The sequence below is a fragment of the Chionomys nivalis genome, chromosome 4 (genome assembly GCF_950005125.1).
Source record: "Chionomys nivalis chromosome 4, mChiNiv1.1, whole genome shotgun sequence".
Classification (NCBI taxonomy): Eukaryota; Metazoa; Chordata; class Mammalia; order Rodentia; family Cricetidae; genus Chionomys; species Chionomys nivalis.
Genome location: NC_080089.1, coordinates 35957264 through 35972287, shown reverse-complemented (window position 1 = coordinate 35972287; position 15024 = coordinate 35957264). Strand labels below are relative to the sequence as shown.

Sequence of the window (15024 nt, the reverse complement as noted above, 5' to 3'; positions counted from 1 at the left end):
CACAGCCAGGTCCATATGCTTACTCTGGAGCTGGTACACAGAAGCATTCCTGCCGTAAATACTAGGGCAGGACACTACCTGTAGACGGATAGGTGTACATACTCACAGCAGGTCAAGCCATTAGCATTTATTTATCAGTTTATATAGGCTGACATTATTGCCAAATGCAGGAAAATGGGAAAGAGATGGGAAGATAGGAAAGGAATATGTGCTCCTTTTCCTTATGAAGTTCTATGTCTATTTGGGTTGGGAGCCAAGGCACAAGTATAAACTTGAAATTGTAGAATACGAACAAAGCAAGATCCAGGTGCATCATGTTCTGGAGAGAACTTGAATTCAGAAGGACCATGGATCTGTGTACTGACAGCTAAGTAGAGCTCTTAGAGGGGATGGGTTATGATTTGGGTATGAGTATTGCCACTGCCACGGTGACAGTAGCCAATAGTGATGAAGCAGAAGAGCCGATAAGAACAAAAGGAGTACAGGCAATATAAAATGGTGACCATCTAATGTGACTTCTGAGTTCATATCTGGTGGCATGTAGCAGGCCCACTGGGGTGCTGTGGGGTGGTGATGAGCAATTAGGGTTTTGGAGCTGAGACACAGTCAACGGACACTGTTATTATTGTTGTCACACTTCTTCCTTCTTCCTTGTTAAGCGAATCCTGTTCCCAGCGCTAGATGAGCTGGGCTACCTTGCTCCTTCATTTGCTAACTCCTTGTAGATTTTCCTTTACAGCACAAAAGATGGATCCAGATCCTGTGGGAAATGTGGCTTGCATCCTTCCCAGAGCTGTTGGTTGCGTCTTCCCACCCTATAGTCTGGTAGCTGTAGGTTCTGGCGGCCAGAACAAGGTTGAATGAAGCCAGCCATGCACAGTCCTCAGCTAGGAAGCATTTATGGTGGGAAGCAATCTCAGAGGCAACGGCTGTGGCTGACAGAGTTCATCCCTCGGGGCGGAGGGGAGCAGAAGGAAGCAGGGTGGTCCTCTGAGGATGAGGATGATGAGGGTGGTAAGAATGGAGATAGATGGAGCTATGGAGACATGGGGACAGAGGTGTGACACTGGGGATGATGATGAGGGTGATGGGTCCTCCGGGAAAGAAGAGAGGAGTCTTTGTTTTGGCAGAGATGGAATTTTTCCCTTTGCAGCTTGAGGAAGGCAATGGATATCTTAACAATGTCCACCATTCCTTGCTGCAGTCAGGTAGGGCTTGGGGAAGCAAAAGAGATTGAGGAGCTATTGAGCCAGAGTGACATGTTACAGTGATGAACGACAGACTTCAGCCTAGAAACACAGCTGACATCATAACAAGACAACAGCTCCAGTCAGGGGTCTTCAATAACATAGAACGGAAGCCACATGGCAATTTAAAATTTTCTAATAGCTACATTTAAAAAGAAAAAGAAACAGATGGAAATAATTTTTTTTCTAAACTCTGTGTGTTTAAAGTATTACACCACCTGGGATTGGGCTCAGGGCCTCACTTATGCCAGGCAAGCCTTCTACCACTGGACTACCACTCTAAAACCCTAATTGCTCATCACCACTCCACAGCACCCCAGTGGGCCTGCTACATGCCACCAGATATGAATTCAGTCCTAGAATAATCTGTGTGTGTGTGTGTGTTTTCCTGGAGATCAGGCCTAAGGTTTTCCCATGTGAGCAAGCATTCTTCTATGGGGCTATAGCCTCAGGGTTTGGTTGTTCTTATGTTTTGTTTGTTTGGGTCTTTGATTTTGTTTTCCTTGAGACAAAGGGTAAGGTCTTGCTGTTCAGCCCAGGGCTTGCTGTCCCAGTCTTCCTCCCTCACCTCTTGCACCACCACCGCCTGGCTGGAAAATCATTCTTTTTTTTCTTAAAGGTTTCTTTATTTATTATGTATACAGCGTTCTGCTTGCATGTACGCCTGCATGCCAGAAGAGGGCACCAGATCTCATTACAGATGGTTGTGAGGATTGGTTGCTGGGAATTGAACTCAGGACCTCTGGAAGAGCAGCCAGTGCTCTTAACCTCTGAGCCTCCCTAAAATAATTCGTAATGAAATATTTTACACTATGCATACTAGGTCTGTTACATCTACCCTGTGTACTCCATTGGCAACCCCCTCAGTTTCGACTGGCAAAATTTCAAAACACTGTCTCCGGTGTTTATGGGACAGCAGAAGGCTGTGTTATCCTTGTTCGAGTTTCTATGGCCATCCTCTTGGGATGCCGTTTCTCAGAAATGGCTCAGTTTTAAACTCATCATGACATTCTTTTTTTTCTTACTAGAGCTGAAATGTTTTGCCCCAATCTCACTCTTTCTCAATTCTTTCAAACTGATAGGGCTAGTTTCCTCATTTCATCAGACCCTGCAAAATCACTCACAGTCCTCAGAGTGGTGGTTCTCAACCTGTGGGTCGAGACCCCTTTATATTATGATTCATAACATTAGCAAAATTACAGTTATGAGGTAGCAATGATATAATGGTGTGGTTGGGGGTCACCACAACATGAGGAACTGTATTAAAGGGTTGCAGCATTAGGAAGGTTGAGAACCACTGCCTTACAGACTCTCATCTGGAGTTGAGGGTTGGGCAAGCAAGCACACTTGAGAGGGAAGGAGGAGAGACAGAGAGAGAGAGAGAGAGAGAGAGAGAGAGAGAGAGAGAGAGAGAGAGGAACGAATATGCACCTGTATGTGTAGTTGGAGAAGGAGAGGCGCTAAGAAGCAGACACAAAGAGGAAGCCATCACTGCTTGTAGATTATTGCCATTATGTACCCAGTGGTCAAATTTTGTCCTCCCGCCTCAGAGGTAGGGAAAGAATCAGCAAAGGTGCTTTCTCAGGGTCAGAAGGAAGAAAGGTGGGAGGAAAGAAAGGGAAGGGAAGGCAAGGGAAAAGTGAGGAATCCAAGCTGGGCCAGGAGCTTGGATTCTAATAAGAACTCAGTGGCCCAACTTTCAGGAGACTTACTATGGCGACTCTACAGAGTCCTGTTGTGTTTTGTCAGGAAAGAAGTGAACTTTTCTCTTTTGGTCCTGGCCCCTCAAACACCAGGGTCCAGGGTGGGAAAGGAGGCCATGGCAGCCAGGATTCACCTTCCTCTTTCTTTTACTTCCACTATCTGTGTTATGGCCCTCAGGGCCTGTCACAGCACTCTTGGTATACAGTGTCCCTTTTCCTCAGGCCAATTAAAGAGGCAGTCTAATCAAAGTCCCAGCAAAGTGCTGTGGTAGCCCTGGGTAAAGAGCTATTAAAGCTAATGGCTGCCACATATTGAAGAGCCTCTCATGTGCCAGGGACTGTGCTAAGCTCCTTACAGTCACGATTCTACTTAATCCCCATGGTCCCATCAGTTGGCTTCTATTGCCATCTTCATTTTATAAGTGCAGAAACAAAGACTCGGAGAACACCAGCAACATCCCAGATGGCTGGTTACTTTGTGGCAGCCTGGAGATCTGAGCCAGGTCCTGGTGACCCAAAAGTTGGAGTGAGAGAGACCCAAGATCATGATTAAAAGAGGTGATGTTTTGGCTAAGTCTTAGAGACAGAATGTGGTGATGAAATGGCACCGAGGACTTAGCTGGAGAAATAGCTAGAGCCGATACGGGAGAGAAAGGGTACAGGGTTTGTTTTGGGACCCGAGAGCCTAGCGGTATCAGGAATGATTGTCCCCAAAGTTCTCCATCACAGAGTTCCTAGAATATAGATTCCAGAGCCCTTACTAGGACTACTTTCTCTAGAATTGGACCTGGAACCCTGAATCAAAACATCCAGAAGTTCTGATGCCCGCAATCCACACACTATGGTCCAGTGGATGGTGGAATGAGGAGGAAGAGAAAGCAAATAGAAGAATATAAGGGAGATGAGAGAGGAGGAAGAAAAGAGGAGGGGAAGAAAGAAATGGAGGAAGAAGAAACGGAAGTAGAGAAAGAGGAGGAGGAAAAATTTGAAGCCCACTCTTGCTACTGTAGAGGCAAGGGCCCTCCCTCCTTTTTCTTATATAGCCCAACAAACTTTGTGGGAGTTTTGTTGTTGTTTTGTTAGTTTTTGAAGTAGAGTCTCCTATAATCCATGCTAATCTTAAACTTGCTATATAGTTGAAGGTGATCTTTCTCTACTTTCTAAGAGCTGAGATTACAGGCATGAGCTACCATATTCCTGGCTTATGTGGTACCAGAAATCAAATACAGGGCCTCCTGCATGGTAGGCAAAAACTTTACCAACTGAGTTATATCCTTGTTAAAAAAATACTTCTTATGTGTAATTGACATATTGATTGTGTGTATTTATGAATCACGGTGTGATATTTTAATATTGCCAGTGTGTACCGCATAATCAGCTCAGTAGTTACTTGACATCAACTTTTTATCTTCCACATATAAATAAGAACACTGGCTTGTGTCTTTCTGTGGCTGACTTATTTCACTTAATGTGATGTCCTTCCATTCTATCTATAATGCCATGACTGATAACATTTTATTCTTTTGTGGTTGAGTAATATTCCATTTTGTGTATGTATATATGCAAATAATTTTTATTATTTATTGAAAATTTCAGCCAACCTTTATGCTAAATCTCTTAGGTAATAAAAAATCACTGTGATTTTGAGGGGAAATCAAAATGTGATCCAATCTTTTTTTAAAAAAATTATGTTTTATGTATTTTTTTTAGGTATGAGTGCTCTGTCTGCATGTATGTATGCCTACATGCCAGAAGAGGGCATCAGATCCTATGGTGGCTGTGAGCCATCATGTGGTTGCTGGGAATTGAACTCAGGTCTTCTGGAAAAGCATCCGGTACTCTTAACCTCTGAGCCATCTCTCCAGCCTCATAATCCAACTTTTGTTTTAGGAAGAATATTCTGTCTATGGGGGTAAGAATCAGAAGTCCTTAGACCATTTAGGAAAACAAAGTACCCCAGGTGAGAAGTCTTTTAGCTACAACTGGAGCCATGATGGAGAAATACGTTCCGTTCTATTCAATAAGCGTTTATTTAATATGTTTTCTATTCTGGGCATAATGCCAGGCTTTAGGGATCCTAAGAGAAAGGGAGATATTGTCTCCCATCACATTCGATCAAGGTTCATTTAAAAACAATTAAGCTGGGAAGGGAAAGAGTTGGTAGATGGGCAGTGTTAAAGACTGACGTGTCTCTACCCCTTGACCCACTTATATGTTGAAGCCCTAACTCTCCATATGACTGTATTTGGAGATGGGTCCTTTAATAAGGTAATTAAGGTTAAATGAAGTCATAAAGTTGGGGCTGAAATCCAGTTGGAATGGGGCCTCTTAAAAGAAAGAGGCACAAGAGTTGTCTCTTTGTTCATGCACAGGAGAAAGGCCATGTGAGGACACAGAGAGGAGGTGGCATCTGAAAGCCATGAAGATAAGCCTCCACAGAAAGCAAAGCGCCCTTGAATTTGGACTTTCAGCTTCCCAAACGGTGAGAAAATAAGTGTCTATTATTGAAACCATCTAGTTAGTGGTATTTTGTTATAGTAGCCTAGGCAGATCAATACAGATAGGTCCTAAGTTTTCATTCATAGAATGATACAGGAAGGATTCAACTGGACCACTGTCCGAACACATCTGGAGCATAGAGGAACTACCCGCTGTGGACTGCTCATCTGAAGGACAAATAAAAACAGGTGGAAGGAAAAGAAGTCATGGATAATCTTAAGAACTCCAACATGGCCGGGCGGTGGTGGCGCACGCCTTTAATCCCAGCACTCGGGAGGCAGAGGCAGGCGGATCTCTGGGAGTTCGAGGCCAGCCTGGTCTACAAGAGCTAGTTCCGGGATAGGCACCAAAGCTACAGAGAAACTCTGTCTCGAAACACCCCCCCCCCAAAAAAATAAAAAAATAAAAAGAACTCCAACATGCAGAGGTGTGTGTGTGTGTGTGTGTGTGTGTGTGTGTGATGGATGGGATCTGTAGCAAACTGCTTGCTTATACCATTGCGGCATTGAATTATGTGACAATTCGTGTATGGATGACGGGGAAGAAATTGCAACTTATACATTGTAAATCTGGAACAAACTCTGCAAACTTAATTTCTATTCTATCTCTTCATGGACAGATCCAGGATTTAGATGTGGAACCTGGGAATTTGACATACTGACAAATGTTCATTAATTATTTACTAGCTGGAATCTTGGATGGCTCTTTTACTGCCTTATATATTAAGTTTGTCTCCCTCTATGAGAATAAAAGTGGCTTGAGGAAGGGAGTTGTAATGTGGGCCTCTGTCTCGAAGCTACCCTTACCAGTAGTAGGCAGAGGCCAAACATTTCTTTCCAGCAATTATAAAAAGAATGGTTACATGTTAGATGTCATTTTTAAGCCTTTGCGAGCTACAATAATAGCCAAAGCAAGCTAAAGTGACTAAAAGTTCCAGTGCACATGGTAAAGTATGAAAAGGTATTAGTGGCGATTGTACTATTTGAGAAGACTCCACAAGTCAATAGTTGATGCCCATGGGTCTGCTGTCTTAGATGAGTTGGGCGTCAGAACTGGGTTTTAGGAAATGAGGATTTGGATAAGTACAGATGGATGGTATGTGGCTTTTGTCTATAGTACGCTCGTCAGCTAAATATTCACCTCCAGCCTGGTTCTCCCTCTGTCTCTACTAGCTCTCATAACTCACCAGCAAACCTCCTCCAAAAGAGAGCAATCCCTTTTCCTGGAAGTCTTGGGCGGGGCCAAAGGGTTAGCTCCTCTCCTCATCTATGCCGCAGGTTTCCCTCTGAGACTTTATGGCAGACTGACCTCCAGTGTCTGGGTTAGTGAGTCTGGCGTTTCTGTACTACATAAAAAGGGCAAGAGGAGTCATTATTATTATTTTATTATACAATGTGTAATATATAGTAGCGATTATGCTGTCAGCAGCCATAGTTTTTGGCCACAGATCAGAGGTTGGGGTGACATAAATCCACCTAGTGAAAGTCTTTGGGGGCATCTACAGAAAGATGAGAGGGTTCAATCCCATCTGTAGCAGCGGATCTATAGGTGAACGGTTGTCTCCCCGCCCCCCACAGGAACATTGCAGGTGAATGTGGACATCTGGATGTGATGCAGTCTCCTTTGAGCCTTGGGATCTTATAGCTCTCATTGTTGCCTGTGTCTGAGGCAGGGAGGAGTGGCCCAGAGGCTTGAAATGGAGCAAAGGGCAGGTTCCAACTTCTTGGGTTAGATCTTTTCCCTTTCAGCTTCCCTTGCTTCTATCAGGCACTTTGTCTCGGCTTCATCCAGGCTTCCAAACTGGCGAGAGAGTTACAGGATCAACTGCCACCTGCCCGAGGCTGAAGCAGCTCCTCTGTATGGGCAGAAGGGATTCTTTCCTCCTCTGTGTAGGAAAGGAGCCAGTCTGCACCCTGGGTGGATGAACCTATACTTGGCACTTAGTAGGGTGCTTGTCTTTGTTGACTAAATGGAAACCTGCATGGTTGTCACCGGCTTGCTTTGGTCTTCCATTGTAGATGTGACTTAGGTGAAGAGTCTTTTCCGTGTCTGGAACACATTAGGTCACCCCAGCAGACCCAAGCTGAGACAGAGCTGCCCCTAACCTTAACTGTGCCCCAGTTCCCAGGATACACTGGCTGGCTAAGTACTTTTAAGAAGGAAGCATCAGTGGTTTCCAGGCGCTTGCCTGACATTTGCCCAGGGATAAGCTTCTGATAAAGCCTCTCCCCTTCTTATCGCTCCCCCTGAACCACCCCATCATACTGTCACCTCCTGGATGAACCAAGCTCCCCAGGAAGCCCACAGCAGAAAAAAAAAAAAGCTCTTGAGACCGGGGATAACTAACCATCTGAGCACCTTTGCTGGGGCCAAGGTAATGAGAATTATTCAAATGCAATCATAAAAACGAGGCCAGCCAGGCAGGAATGGGGTGGGGTGTGATGGAGGGAGAACATTTCTTGCCAGTTTGAAGACTTCTGTTTTCTGGGGGTTCTCTTGAGGTCCAAAGACAATTTCTCCTCTTCTCAATCTCTACAGCACCTGCTGTCTTGGAACTCTGCACCAGCTGATCGCTAAAGAGGACATGGAGTAGGGGTGCGTCTGAATTTCTGGGGTCCACTGCGCTGCCTATGCCAGGCAACCTGAGTAAGATCTGGAGGTTTCTTCCCCAGTGCGTGCTGCCTCCCGCCAGCACCAAGCAGGCCCGCATCTGCTGTCTGAGCCTATCCTCCAGTAGAGGGAGACACTCTAGCAGCTCCTCGCCCGGGAAGGACTGGGCTGGGAGTGGGTGGGGGCGATGAGGGGGAGTGGGGAGAGGGGAGGTGTGCGCGCGCGGGGACTGGGGGGGGGGGAGTCCGGGGGGCGGGTCCCTGTGCCGCTGACGTCCCGAGCAGTGCTGGGAAGTATAGGCTGTGTTGTCACGCCGGTGTCAGTCTGATGAAGATTGGCATCAGGTAAGCTGTCATTCATTTCCATGTCAGAGACGCTTTTGCAGGCGGCGGCGGCGGCGGCGGCGGCGCAGCGGCGGCGGCTGCTGCTGCGGGCGGCTGCCTCAGAGCGCGTGTGTTTTATTCCAGTCCCCAAGCCAGAGTATTATTCATTGCGACAGGGCAAGGAGGAGAGAGGGAGAGAGGGAGGCAGCAGGGAGGAGAGAGGGAGGCAGCAGGGAGGAGGGAGGCAGAGAGCAGAGAGGGACGGCGGGAGCGTGCAGAGAGAAGCTGGGGAAGCGCCGGGAGAGCGCGGAGCGAAGCGGCGCGAGGGGAGGCGAGGCCGGGCGAGGAGGCGGCGAGAAGCGCGGGGCCCACCCGCTCCCGGACCCGGTCGGTGCGCAGCTCCGCAGCCGCCGCCTCGCCCGGCTCCGCTCCGCTCTGGCCCGGGGCCGGGCGCGCATTGTCTGCGGGTATGAGCAGCCGGGCGGCGGACTCAGAGTGCAGTGGCCCGCGAGCCTGGAACGGGCGGGCTGGGAGCCGTGCGCCCGGAGCTTCCCGGGATTCGAGCCTAAGGACGAGCGCGTCCGCCTGAATCCCAGCAGCCGGCGGCTCCTGGCTGGGCGCTCGGCGGGGCTAGGCTGGGAACTGCGGGCCGGCTTCGGCTTCTCCTTTCCCGGGCTCTAGGAGTCCGGTGGCTGGCGCTTACTCGGTGTCACTAGCCAGGAGCTGCCTTCAAGTGGCTGGAAGCGGGAGCAGCCCTTGTCTGAACCAGCCGGGTGGCTGGAGTCAAGCGGCGGCGGTCGCGTCCTGAGAGGCCCGGGAAGGCAGGGAGAGTGGAGGTTTGCAGGAGTATCAGTAGAGGGAACCGGGGAACATGAGTGGGGGGGTCAGAGAAACCGAGACCCGAGGGGCGACGATCTGGGACTCTAGCCGGGAGTAGGGAGAGAATTTGTAGGGTCATTGGCTTTCTGCGTATTGTTGGGTCTTTGGGGCGGGGAGGGGAGGATTAGGGGCCCTTGAGAAGAACTAGCAGATGAATTCGTAAAAGGAGGGGAGGGTGGGCACGGAAATCGACCTGGAGCCGAAGGGGATGGGTCAGGGTCCTGAATGTGCCACATGAAGTTTCTGTTTCTTTTCAGTTAGGCGAGGGAGATCTGCTGGGCTCCCAAGCCGAGGAAGAAACGAGCGCAGTGGGCCGAGCTTTCTGGAGAGTCCTTCACAGGGCAGCCAGGGTTCCCGCGCGGGCGGGAGACCCGGGTTGGGATTGGGAGGGGGATGCGGATCAGCCCCAAAAGGAGGGCTGGGCTTTGGAGCAGGCTAGAGTTTGGGTTATAGGATCCAAGGTTGTTTTCAGAATTGGGACGGAAGGGTCGCTGTGTAGTTCACACGCCGGCAAAAGAGAGAGGGCTGGAGGTAGGCGCTGGGCTCCCAGTTACATCTAACCCCTGAGTGGGTGACGTTTTTTAGGACCGAAACACAGGATCACGACTCGTTATTGGGGTTCAGGCTATTGGAATCTGGGGAGAAATGCGTGTATGGGTCCTGACAGCGTGAGGGAGGATAAGCTTAAACACAGGCAAGAAAAGTAGTTGATTCCAGCCTTGGTGAATGAGCCCTGAATGTTTGTTGCTTCTCCCCCAAAGCCAGTTTTGAGGAGGATAAGATTTGGGGTGCTCAGGGCTGGGTCCTAGGAGAACGATTCCGGAAAGCAGACAAATCTAGGGAGATTCCGTGCGATGTGATCAGGTAGCCTCACCCAGCTCGGAGTGGATCCGAGGACCTGACCCTGCAGGCGCAGCCCCGTGGCGAGGTGGTTGCTGGTGGTCCGCCGGGACAGCGGCCGGCGACGTGGGCAAGGGGACTGCTAGTAGCGAGGTGCCACTAGGGCTTGTGGAGTAGTGGCTGACGCCGAGGGAAAGATACTTCCGAACTCGGGAGCCCAGATCCGACTTGCCGCCTGTTCATCCCCAAGCGGTGCTTGCTTCATCCTCCGCAATGTCGGAGAGCGCACAGGCCGGCCCATCGGTGCAAGGTTCTGCGCTAGGGGCAGGAGGAAGTTCGGGGTTCCTTACCCTTACACGTTTTCTTGGGACTTCTCCAGGATGTTGACTTTTGGGAATTCAAATGCTCATCGCCTGGTAAAATCCAAGTTAACAAGCTAAAGCAGATTTAAATGACACCCTCCCCGCAAACACACACACCCAAATCTGTGAAATGATGGTGTTCAAAAGAAACACGGTTTTATCCCAAGCTCCTGCTCCTTTGCCCTCTCACTCTGCCTTCTGACCTTCCTGAGGCCCCAGGACCTTAGTGCAAATGTGTGTGTGTGTGTGTGTGTGTGTGTGTGTGTGTGTAGGAGTGTAGAGGTGTTTCTCATTGCGGGATCATATCTCACACTCAAACTGCCTTCTCAAGGTTTGGGCCTAGCTCAACAGTGAGTGGAGTGTGAAGAGGTCCTGCAGCGGGGAAGAGCTGGGGGGGAGGGTTGTGGGGGTTATACTCTGGTCATTCAGATAAAGAGTGGTTGAGTGATGGAGGTGTGTGTGTGTGTGTGTGTGTGTGTGTGTGTGTGTTGGGGGGTTATTTCCTCCATGCACGCTTGCAGCCCTTTGGGGCACTGAAGCCGCAGAACCCACGAATGGCCACCGCGGCCCGGGGCGCGGCAACAGCTACCGCGGCGGAGCTGTTGTTTTCCAGACTTGGAATTCCTGCGCGCTCTTCTCCAGCCGAGAGCTGAGCGGGGGGAGGGAGCGCTGACCCTACCGAGACTCCCCGGTCACCGCCTCCCTTTTGTGAGAGCGAAAAGGCATGAAAGCCTAGAGAAAGAGGAGCTGCAGGGAATGAGGGCCAGGGGGTTACTGGAGATGGGCCTAGCAACGACCACAGTAAAATGCCTCGTGCAAATCGCAGCGAAGTGTACCCAACTCGAGACTGGCTGTTTTATGATCCTTTCTAGGAGTTTACTGCTCTGTGCTTTTAAGTCTATAGATTGCTTTAAGTTAATGAAAGTGCTGCTTTCAAAAGGGCCTTTTTATTGTGCGGCAGCGACAAACCCAGTACCTCCCCTTTACTCTTCCAAAATGGGCCCATTTAGAAAGAGGGAGCTTGCTGGGGTTCCCACATGAACAGAGCTCGGATGACACTATGTGACAATGAGGATTAATAAAAGTCAGTGTCCACGTAATTCAGAAAGATGCGTTAACTTCTCGCCTGTCCAGTTTCGTCTGTACATCCTTCGGAGGCTACCTTTAAAAGGTTGTTCAGTGCCTCCCTGGTCGCCCCCTCCCACACTGCTTAATTCAACCCAACCTGGGATTCAGGATTTCAACACGATTACCAATTCAGACTGTTACTAAAACATTTACTTGGGACCTGGGGGAGGGGCCTTGCCTTGCCGTTCAGTAAGATAGATGGGTTTAAAGGGCTGGGAAACCCGAGGAAGAACAAGGCAGGCTGTTTTTCAGCGTGTTTTTTTTTTCTTTCTTTCCTTTTTCCCGCCTGCCTTTCAATCTATTTGGCACAGAAGGTGAGATGAGAAGGATTTTGACTAACACAGAAAATGTAGTGGGGCCTGCCTGTGGCTTTGACCGCATGTCATAACCATTTAAACTGTGGTTAGCTGTTCAAAGCTCAGAGCTTCTCCAAGCTGGGTTTCATTAACTCTACACCAGTTGCCTGGAAGTTCAGTAGCAATAAATTGCATAAACACATTTGAAGTAAGTTAGTGATGAAATAAGGAGAACTCCTGTCTTATGAGTGGAGAATCCTAAATTCATGGCTTTCTAACTTAACTGGAAACATACTTCCTCTCTCTCGGCCTTAAAGTTTATAGGTGCACGGGAGTGTGTGTTATATTTCTCTGCCATGTCCATCTTCAGCCCTGGGCTGTAACTCATTAGAGACCAAGGCAGGCCTAAGAAGCAGAAGGCTGGCTGTTAAAAGGGTCTCTATTAGCTCCATTTAGGAACTGAACCAGAGCGAGCGATCAACCTGATTACCTTGCCCTTCCTGAACTCATCGGGCAATATAAACCGCCACAGAGTTAGGACAAATTAGATTTTTAAACGTTAGAAGCTTAATAATACCGTGTTGTTAACAATTGAAATTGTTTTTTTTTATTAAAGAAACAACCAATAAAATTTATAGGCTTCCAACATGTTGCAAAAATTCCTTGGTATTTATTTACACTACCACCCCACCTTTTCAGAAGTGCAACCTCCAATTTTGTACTTTTGTTCCTGATTTGCTTAATACGGAGCACATTTCAAAAATTTAATTGGAGGCAAGTAAATGGTGCTGTTATGAATTTTCCTTTAGCCTCTGCTGTGTTGCACTGGGGTTGCCACACTGTAATATATATGTGTGTGTGTATATGCATATATGTATACACACAGATACATACACACACACACACACACACATATATGTGTGTGTGTGTGTGTGTGATGCAATTGTAGAGGTGACAGTATGTGAGGCAAAGTGTCTGGATCAAATAAAATACAGATTCCAGGATGGAGACGGTGGAAAGGCAGAAGAAGTGATATGGAAGATGAAATCATCATGAGTCTCCATGAGCCTTGAATTTAACCAATACACCACGCTTTATACGAGACCCTTCATATGAAACCCATGACTTATTGAAAATTGAATTATATTGAGAAGCAGAATTTAGAGGGAGGAGCTGCACTCACTGGGTTCTATCCAGACAGCATGCCCAGGATGGTCGCAATGGGGCTCTGATAATTTAATTAAATCTAATACCTGGTGGGGAGGGAGGAAGACGCGGAGGAAGCAGAGGATACTAATCAAGGCTGGCAGGTCAGCATGCTGAGCTAGTATTTGGGCTGGAATTTGAGGGCCTGGCTCTGTGGCTCCAGCGGGTCCCCCAGCTGCCAGGCTTTGGTTTCTTCATCTGTTGAGTGGAATGTAGCATGTGCTGTCCCTTGGTAGGTTGCAATGAATGAAGGGTGGGCATGGGGCAAGTCCAAGGCTTGCTGTAAAGACTAGAGAAGATAGCCACAGAGGCTTCCTAGCAGCAAGGTCTTCTTCAGGCACTCCCTCTCTTGCCTGGCTCCAGAACTTGTCTTCACAATGTTTCTAGACTTCTGTGAAGGAGTGTCTGGACTTCTGTGAAAGGGTGCAACTTCTGCCTAACTTTACATCTTTGAATCTGAAATCTGTTGTGATTTCATATACTGTTCACTACGCCAAGAGGGGTTGTCAAGGCTGGACTGAGAAAAATCAGCCTGGCTCTCCTCCAGTGGTTCCTTGGAATATCCTTTGTGCCTCCAATGGACACAGAATCTGATTTACCAGAAATACAGTCTCTGCTTTTTTTTTCATACAACAGGGGAATAAGGTCCCAGTCCTGAAGGGCTTGTGACGTCTGGTCCTGCTGGGGTGTGAGGGAAGGATGGGTGCTGATCAGGAAGGAGCCATAGCCTGGAGCTCACTTAACAGTCTCCATTCTGGCAGATCAAAGCAGATTCTAGGTGAGAAAGTCTCAGAAGTTACACCATCACTTCTTCAAAATCTGTGCTTGCTGTAGATGCCTTCAGCTCCAGTGCAGGAGTTTGAAACCCAGTGAGCACTGTAACTCACTCGCACTGATACTGGGGCACTGATACCGGCTCCAGCAGAATGAGTGTTCCTCTTTAAATCTCCCCTACTCTGCTGGGGATTCCTAGGGGGTAAACCTTTCTGCCACACACCCTTTCCAACTGTGCAGGTTGCAGGTCACATTATGGTCTCCATTTTGAAAAGGGTTGAGAAGCAGGGTGGGTGAGATTAAAGATAGAGGCAGAAGCTGGCATAGTTAGACAGCTGGGTCCTTCTCCCAGAATGCTTCTAGAACCCCTAGGCACAAGGAAACACCAAGCCCTGGGACACCCCAGTTCATAGTGCTTCATGTAACTTGGAAAGAGCTTGATACAAATGGGGGATGTGTTTGGCTTGGACACCTATCCCTAGGTCTTCCTTGCCTGCCTGGGTCTCTAATTACAAGAAGGAGCGTAGCCCGTTAAGACCTATCTCACTAAAAACACACCCCCATGTGTAAGAAGAAACCCTAAACCAGGCAGGATATTTTAAAACTGAAGCAATGAAGATTAGATTAAGTCTCCACCGAACAGCCTGGTTCTCATATTATTTTTGGCTGGAATGCGGAGAAAAACAGCTGGCCCTGGGGCCCCGGGCTGACTCTGGAGGCTTCAGACAGTGTTGGAGGGGTACATGACAGGGGTGGTGTAACTGTTCTCTGCCTGTAGAACTGTGGCCAGTTTCTGTCCAGCTCGTTTTAGGGGAACAAAGGGGGAGGTTGTACTGGGAGAGGGGAAGATGCAGATGGGCCAGGAAGGGGGTCACAGGAGGTGTAAGTCACAAAGTATCAGGCCAGTCTTTCAATTCCCCCCACTTCATGAAGAACTAGCCATTGTGTTTAGTGTATGCCCACTGTCAGGTTTGGAAATCCAGCTGTTCTTCACTTGGCCTTTGGAGGAGCCTTCATGTGCTTGGTCTGATTTGGGTGGCTAGAGAGAACAGGTAGCTGTCCAGATGTCGGGCATCACAAGCACTTGTCCTGCCTTACACAGAACTTACAGTGCCATTGGTATGCCTGGGACAGTCCTAGGCATTGACAACGACAAA

General features: G+C 48.4%; 1 protein-coding gene across 2 annotated transcripts in view; it reads left to right on the top strand.

Moving 5' to 3' along the window:
- Positions 1-8311: 8311 nt before the first annotated feature.
- Pknox2 (PBX/knotted 1 homeobox 2) overlaps positions 8312-15024 on the top strand; it is a 271278-nt gene continuing 264565 nt past the window's right edge. For both annotated transcript variants that reach the window (XM_057767848.1, XM_057767846.1), the window contains exon 1: positions 8312-8403. The gene's annotated coding sequence lies outside the window, so the exon portion shown is untranslated. The remainder of the gene's footprint in view (positions 8404-15024) is intronic.